Here is an 8,537-nt window from a genome sequence, read left to right as displayed (position 1 = left end):
GCTGCCCTCTGTCTCGGCAGAAGGGACGACCGCAGGCACCTCCCGAGAGGGGACGCATCCTGCACGTGTCTTCCCGTGTCTGGCTTGGTCAGCGCGTGGTGCTCGGGTCCGCCCGTGGGAGGGCTCAGCATCCCCCGGCCGGCGGGGTGAGTGGAGCCCGCTGCATGCAAGGCCCGTCTCTCCGTGCATCCGTGCGCGCACACCTGGGCCGCTTCTGCCCCGCGTCTGTTGTGACCCAGGCTTCTCCGCACACGGGGATGCCAGGCTCTCCTTGAGAACCTGCTTTTCACGCTTCAGGTGCACACCAGGAGTGGAGTCGGTAGTTCTGTGTTTCTCCATTTTTACTTCTTACATAGCGTCCCCTCTCTCGGGTGCGGGGACACCCATGGGGTGGGCAGATCCTTCCAGGGCCCACCCTGCAGCTCAGGCCCGCGGACACAGTGACGGACACTCCCAACCCCGCGCCCGGCCCCTGGGTCGGGAGGGGGCTCCGCTGGGACCCGGGGGGATAGGCAGACACGTCCGTGAGCTGGGCCGCTCCTGTGGCGCATTCCCTTCTCTCTGGCAGTGCCCACCACCCAGCTGCTACCGTCCCTCCTGTCCCTCACCCGGTCCCCCATCCTGTCCCTGCGGCCCGCCCTCACGGGTCAGCCAGCGGCACCTGTCGAGCCTGGACAGAGTGACTGGGAGGGGACCCGTCCTCCTGGAAGGGACCTGGCCTGGGCTCTCTGGAGGGTCCCCTCCCGATCCCTCACCATCGCCGAGGAAGCATCCGAGGCCCCTTGCCCTCTCTGAGGCCTGTTCTGCACACGACCACTTCCTGCCTCTTCCCCAGGATGTGAGCCTCGCGTGGGCATGGGTGTCCACAGCCGGGGCTGCCCGGGGATGTACGCCACGCGGGGCAGGGGAGCACAGCCTTCCTGGAATCAGAGACCCGGGGCCTGCTTGACTTCTCTGGCCCAAGGGCCGGGGCTGGCGGGAGGAGGGGTGCCTTCTGGAGAGACTGGGAGAGGGGCAGGCAGTTCTCTGCCAAAAGGCCTGGGGGGCAGTGCAAGGGGGGCCCTGCTGGGTCCAGGTGCCCTCCCCAGTCGTTGGGGAGGCCCAGAGGCAGGGCTGTGCCCTCTGTGCGGTGATGCCCAGCGTCAGGCAGGCAGGGGTTTACATGGGCAGAGGAGGTGAAAGTGGCCGGGACAAAGGTCTCCCTGTGTCCCATCCCGAGGCAGCACTTTCAGACGCAGCCAGCTGCTCAGAGGACAGCTTTCCCTCAGGAGGCCAGGGCAGGATGGAGCACACGCATCCCTTCCCACGTGCTTTCGTGAAAGGACAATTGGAGGGTGAGGCTGAGTTTTATTCAAGAAGCATTGGGGCTTTGCAGGGTTTCTCCGTTGGCTTCAAGAGCTCTGAAGGGAAACAACTGACCTTCTGGTTGTCTGGCATTTGCACACCTGGGCGGAGGGGCGGGAGCACCTGGCGAGCCTCCCGTGCGGTCAGAGTGCCGGCTTCCCGCCCAGAGCCCAGGAGGAGAGTCGTCCCGTCCGAATCCAGGGGTTCTGGGCAGCCACAACGCACTGGTCAGTAACAGAACCAGGGGCTGAGCCTGTGCCCGCTCCTGACTCCGGGGCAGCGCATGCCCCTGCCGGTCACGAGCTGTCCCACGGGTGTGCCCGTGACAACGGGTGTGCCCGTGACAGCGTGTGTGCAGAGGAGCGGGGGCCTGTTTGGGAGACGCTGTAAGAAGGGAGGGCAGTTCTCTCTCAGCTTCTCGTTGGTTCTGAATCTTTGTCTAAACGCCCCACTAAAGTCAACAGTTGGGGGCAGCAGAAGGCTGAGCCAGGGCTCAGGTGCTTGTGAAGCCGCTGACTGCTCGTGGGGCAGGCGACGCATGTGCTCGGTGACCAAGGCCTTGAAGTCCACGGAACAGGCCATCAGCAGGCACATGGCTGGGCCCCTCAGAGCAGGAGGGATGACTCATCGGGGGACCCCCACTGTCAGATGGCAGAGCAGCAGACATCCAGGGCTGGGAAGTCCCTCTCCTGACTGCAGTCTGGTAGACACCTCATGGATAGACATGGCGGCCGATGATGGGTGGATGCATGGTGCATGGATGACAGGTGGATAGAGAGACGATGGGTATGGATGGATGGATGATGGGTAGATGGATGGATGATGGATGGGTGAATGACAGGTGGATGATGGGTAGATGGATGGTGGATGGATGATGGATGGATAGATGGATGGATGATGGTTGAATGGGTGGATGGATGGATGGATGGATGGTGGATGGTTGAATGGGGGGATGGATGGATGGATGGATGGTGGATGGTTGAATGGGGGGATGGATGATGGATGATGGGTGGATGGATGGATGGATGATGGATGATGGGTGGATGGATGGATGGATGATGGGTGGATGGATGGTGGATGGTTGAATGGGGGGATGGATGATGGATGGATGAATGACAGGTGGATGATGGGTAGATGGATAGTGGATGGATGATGGATGGGTGGTGGATGGATAGATGGATGGATGATAGTTGAATGGGTGGATGGATGGTGGATGGTTGAACGGGGGGATGGATGATGGGTAGATGGATGGTGGATGGATGATGGATGGGTGGTGGATGGATAGATGGATGGATGATAGTTGAATGGGTGGATGGATGGTGGATGGTTGAACGGGGGGATGGATGATGGATGGATGAATGACAGGTGGATGATGGGTAGATGGATGGTGGATGGATGATGGATGGGTGGTGGATGGATAGATGGATGGATGATAGTTGAATGGGTGGATGGATGGATGGATGATGGGTGGATGGATGGTGGATGGTTGAACGGGGAGATGGATGATGGATGGATGAATGACAGGTGGATCATGGGTAGATGGATGGTGGATGGATGATGGTCAAATGGGTGGATGGATTGATGGATGATGGGTAGAGAGGGGAAATGGAAGGTCTGTTTCAGAAGACGCTGTACAAAGACGGAGAGAAATGAATCAGGTTGGGATCTCGGTAGACTGCCAGTCTAATAACCCACACTTGGAGGTTCTCAGCCTGTTCTGAAGCTCTGAGTTTGCCGTGTGACCAGGGCTGCAGGTGGGTCTGCGTTCGGCTGGCTGCTGAGATGAGCGTGTGTCCAAACGGCTTCCCGTGAAGCCGGCCCTGCTGCTGGGGAGGAGGGTTCGCCTCTGGACTTCTCAGGAGGAAGCACCGCCCTGACTGGACCCTGGCGGCTGGAGCCACACCTGCCCGGCTGCTCTGCCGCTGCTGACACATGTGGCCGGTGGAGGCAAGGACACTGAAGTGCGGGCTTTCCCGGGGACCGCAGGTCCGGTAAGGACTCAGCGTGGCTGCCACGGCCTCACAGGGAAGCTGGAGGCTCCCGGGGTGGCTTCTCCGTCCGTGAGGCGGGGCAGTGTGGCCACCGGCAGGGTCGTCATGAGAAGCGGGGCGGGTGCGGGGCTCAGTATGGAGCCACCTGGCGAGGGTCGGGTCCTGCCACAGGCTGCTCGTCGCTGGCCCTGGTTCTCTGTGTTCTCTGTCCGGAAGGTGCAGGGCTTCTTTCCGGTAAAAGGAGTGAGTTAGGGGGATACCTGCCGGCCCAAAGAAACAGCCACGGTAAGTTGTAAAGTTAGAAAATTGAGGGGTGAGGCCAATACAGTTCTGGATTTACCACCCAAACCCCAAACCAAGTTGCTGGCCACCATGGCAGGTGGTGGAGATGCGTGTTCTCACTTGCGGGGGGCCCCGGGCTCGGGGCTCGGGGCTCGGGGCAGGGAGGTCAGCACAGCCCCTCCAGGGCTGCTGAGCTTGGAGGGGAGGGAAACCGTTCACCTTGCCCCATGCATTTCTGCGCTCTGCGTGCTGTACGCGTAATTCTGTGACGCACAAAATTCAACAAGCAGTTGCTTCTGGAGCCTCTTCCCTAAGATGACTTCCCCTGAGGAGCCTGGAGGTGAGTGTGTCCCCGTCCTGACCCGTGAGACCGCGCTGGCTGGGGCAGCCAGGAGCCCAGCGAGCCCCTCGGACCTGTAACCCCACAAGGCCACACAGATGTTTTAGTGCTACCCTTCCCCTGAGCCCTGACGTCGCGCTCCGCCCCATCCCATCTTCCGTCCCCAGATGTCCTGGAACGCGCTGCGGCCCGTCTTCCACCGGCACGCTGTCCCTGCATGGACGCGTCGGGCAGTGGCTTCCTCCAGCCCGGATCTGGAGGCCAGAGGTCCGAAGTGGAGGGGTCAGCAGGGCTGGTCCTCCTGGAGCCCCTGAGCGACACTGTGCCCCGGGCCCCTTTCAGCTTTAGGTGCTGACGCTCACAGTCCTCGGTGCCCCCCGGCGTGGAGGAGCCTCGTCCTGCTGTGTTCTTGCCTGGCGTCTGCGCATCTGAAACTCCCTCTCGTGAGACGTCATCACTGGGTTTAGGGCTCGTCTTAACCTGATCGCGTCCGGAGAGACCCTATTCCAAACAAGGTCACACGCCCGGGTCCCAGGCCCCCACCATCCCAGCTCGGGTATGGCTTGCTTTCTCACGGGGCTCAGATCTGCACGGACAGAGGTGTCACGGCCGTCCCCTCTGAGGATTTAGTGCGACACAAGCTCCATGGGGGCCGTGGCCCCTCCCCACCTCCCCGGGGCACCGCGACAAAGACGTCAACCCCACCTAACAGCTCCAGAGGACGTGCGGCCATGCCGGGCCTGCTGAGCGGAGCACGCAGGAGCCCCCCATGCCGGGGCCAGCGTCCCAAGCGTGTTCTGGGGCCAGAGCAGGGCTCCGCACTCCGTCCATGCAGCAGCGCCTCCCGGACAGAAACGGCTGACAGGCCAGGTTGATGGGACATGGTCCAGGCGCCAGAGGAGGTCAGGACCAGCTCGAGGGGAGTAGCGGACGCTGCCCACCGTCCGAACCCCGAGCTCTCCGGCAAACGGCGGGTGTTGGGAAAGCTGCTGACAGCCGCCGAGAGCGGCGTGGTTTCCCTGCACGCGGACTTTGCTGATGCGCTGAGTGTGTGACGAATGTAATTTGCTCCTTTTGTGAAACGTACGGAAGATCTGTTCAGCTAAATGAGCCAGTAACGTGCTAACGTCCACGGCAGGCGGTCACGGAAGGTGCGTGGGTGAAAGACGCACTTGCAGGCCAAGCTGGACCGCTGGGTCGTGGCACGACACTGGGAGCGCGTGCCTGGGTCCAGGGTTAAAGACTCAGCTCCAGGAGTCTCCATGCCGCTGAGCTTTGGTGTAATATCAAAGAAGGATCCACAGTATCTGAAAACACTACTAGAAACGCCTTTGCTCTCCAGCCCTGCATCTGCGTGGGGCTTGGCTGTCCTCGTCCTTCAGCCGAAGCCGCGAATCCAGAGGGAGCTCTCAGCGGTCGCTGCGGAGCCAGACGAGAGAGGGGTTCGAAAAACATAAAACAGTCCCTCTCTTTTCACTGTTTTTCTTGAAAATAGTTTCAGTAACAGTGTGTTCCGTATGAAAACGCGTGTGATGGATTCGTTTCTATTTTTAGACGAACTGCTGCGCATTTTCGCGTGACCTGTCCTGACTTCCAAAACGGCGAAGACCGTGGATGCAGGCCCCACAGGGAAGTGTGTTGGTGCCCCTGCGACACGTCCCGGGGCCACGGCCGTGCGGGTCCTTCCTCTCCCGAGTTTCTGCCTTGCCGGTGTCCGGGTGAGGACACCCCTGTGCGTGCCAGGAGCGGCACCTGGCCACGGCATGCGGAGGACAGGAGTGCTCCTCGGGGGGCGCGGGCGCTCCAACAGCACGGCCTCCTCGCAGAAAGGCCCGTGCTGGCCGCTGGGCTCGGGGCGACCATCGGTCTCACCACATTCTGTATGAAACGCTTTTCTGCTCCGCGAGCTTGTGTAACCGTGGACACAGGAGTGCGCGGAGGGAAGGGGGTCCCCTTGCCGTGTGTCCAGCAGCGGGCGGGACCGTGACCCCGGGCGTCTCCCATCCGCTCCTGAGCTGGGCGGCGGTCCCCAGCGTTGCCTCGTCGGTCGGCCGTTGGGAACGTGTTCATCCATCTAGTGCGTCGTTAAAATGAAGGCTCTGATTCATTTCCCCGAAAGCATTTTCTCCATGACCTCGTGGGCCTGGCAGGAAGGTCCCGGCACCGGGCCTGTGTCGGTAACTCTAGTCACTGTGGGACATCCGCATCCTCAGTCGACGGTGACGCAGGCCTTAGCCGAGGACAGGCCGCAAAGTGCAAGGCGGGGACCGGGAAGCAGTTCTCCTGAGCGGGCAGGGACCCCACTGCCTGGGCGTCCTCCCTCCGGGTGCTGCCGGCCGCACAGAGAAGGCCCCGTCCGGCAGGTGCGGGAGCCGAGCGGGCGTTCTCTGCAGCAAAGGGAAGGACCCCTCGGACAGGTGTGTCAGAGGCCACTTCGCACCGGAGCGCTGCTGACGTGTAGCCCCAGCCAGCGGCCTGCCGCAGGGAGCCGTGATTTACTGGTGTGTGGGCCAGGCGGGGTGTCCCGGCTCGGGGCCCTGGCTGGCTGTTGGCTAGTACAGGGCAGTCTCGGAGGGTGACCAGGTACCTGGCCCCGTGCCCCATGTCTCCTGCTCCCAGGCCAGTCTGCCAGCTTCAACCTCTGCTCCTTTCCGGATTAAAATTCTCCTCCCGTGTGAGCAGGTTAGCTGCCAACGGCCTCGGGAGGCCTCCCAGTCACAGCCCCGGGGAAAAGCCGGCCTGACCTGATTGTCCAGACAGAGAGTGCACACCGAGGGCCTGATTGCCCAGTGGATGGGGCGCCCCAGTGGGGATGGGTGCGCGTGGCCCAGGCCCGTCCACCGCCGTGGGCTTAGGGTGAAGCTGGCGCCTGGCGGAGGGGTGCTCAGGCTGAGGGTGGGGACCACGGCTTCTCCAGCAGGAGGGCCCCGCCCCGGGCTCCAAGGGAATGGCCGGCAGGTGAGCTGACGGGAAGCCTGGCCCCGGAGCCCTGAGCAAAGGGCCCTACGGGAGGCGGCGGGTAAGGGACGGAGGCCCCGCGTGTGGGGCTCAGCGTGGTCCCCGCTCTGGTCCCCACTCCCATGCAGACAGCCCGCTTCTCCCTGCCCCCACCCCCTCCCAGAGTGGCCGGCGATCAGGGCCAACGGGGAGGCCACATGGACATGCCCGGAGCCGCCGCGGGACCAGGGAACTCGCTCCACGTGAGCACGGCCCTGCCCTGCCGCCTGCACCTGCTGCGGAGCCGCGTTTGCCTCTGTCCCGGGGACACCTGCAGCACTTACTTGCCCCGTGGCCCCTCCAGCTCAGCCTGGTCCCTGGTGGTGGCCCCCGTCTCCTTCATGCAGCACGCGCGGGGAGGGAGGTGGCCTTCTGAATGCCCCAGGCAGGCCCATCTCGCAGCCTGGCCCTGGGCCGCGTGGCCCTGAGCCTCTGCCCTGGCTCGCCTGTGCACCCTCCGCACCCTGCCTGGGGCTGGCGCCCGACCTGGCCGATCCTGCCCTGGTCCCTGCGGGGCGATGCCCCGTATCCAGTCCACGTGGGATGGGGGTCACCGCTGAGCCCTGCAGCCCCTCCTGGTTTCTGGGCTCCACTCTGCCCCCAAGGACCTCCCCAGACAGGGAGGAAGGGCGTGTGCCCAGCCTGAGCGAGGGGATGGGAGACCCGGAGGCGGGTGGTGGGGCCGGCGTCTGCGCTCGGCTGGCTCACCGCCCCACCCCCGCCGTCCACATGTCCATGCGTCCACGCTGGTCGCCATGGTTCCCCATCCACACGCAGAGCGCGGCTTTCCTTCCCCGGGCGGATGGCAGGTGCTTGTCCTCATCTCTGTCACGAGCGTTTGGGATTGTCACCAAAGGGCCATCTGGCTGCGGGTCCCTGTCCTGACAGCCGGGGTCCCAGACACTGACTTGTCCTCCAGCCGTCAGAGGGGTGGGAAGGAACAGCGTCCTGACTGGGGGGCGACGGGCCTCAGAGCCGGACCGACACCCGCTCACAGCAGGAGACTCGCAATCACACGCTCACAAAAGGTCACATTTGCAATAAGTAAAAAGGAAATGCAGGTAATTGGTTCTGGAGCCCGTTAATGCCTCGGCTGGCCTGAGAAACAATCTGACGGACTTGAAACCTTTTTGTTCCGGTAATTAAAAATGAGATTTCATTATATCATTAAAAATGAGGGCCAGTGCGGCATCCTCGGATCCTGTGATGCTGTCGGAAGACGGAAGGAAATGCGGCAGGCACCACACACACGCACCGGGTCCCCGGGTCCAGGCTGGGAAGGAGGCGGGTCCGCGGGAGCTGGGGAGTCAGGCCCCACCGCGAGGTCTGCGGAGAGTGGCGGAGAGGAGTAGTGGGACGGACAAAGGCGCTGCGGCCGGCTTCCGGATCAGGGACGCGGCTGCCTCGCCCAGACCGGGCGTCACGCTGATGTCACCGGTTTCTGTCCTCGCAGCAGGTCCCCCGAAAGTCCAGACAGAAACTGCGTCCTGGGACATGTCACCACACGTACGCTCTGCGGGGAGGGGCCACGCCTGAGATCAAGGCAGCAGTTCACGGGAGCTACGGTTGGGTGTCATTGCTCC

Source organism: Meles meles, chromosome 3, assembly GCF_922984935.1.
Source record: "Meles meles chromosome 3, mMelMel3.1 paternal haplotype, whole genome shotgun sequence".
In the NCBI taxonomy this organism is placed as follows: domain Eukaryota; kingdom Metazoa; phylum Chordata; class Mammalia; order Carnivora; family Mustelidae; genus Meles; species Meles meles.
The sequence above is the reverse complement of the archived record's forward strand: the minus strand, read 5'-3'. Positions refer to the sequence as shown.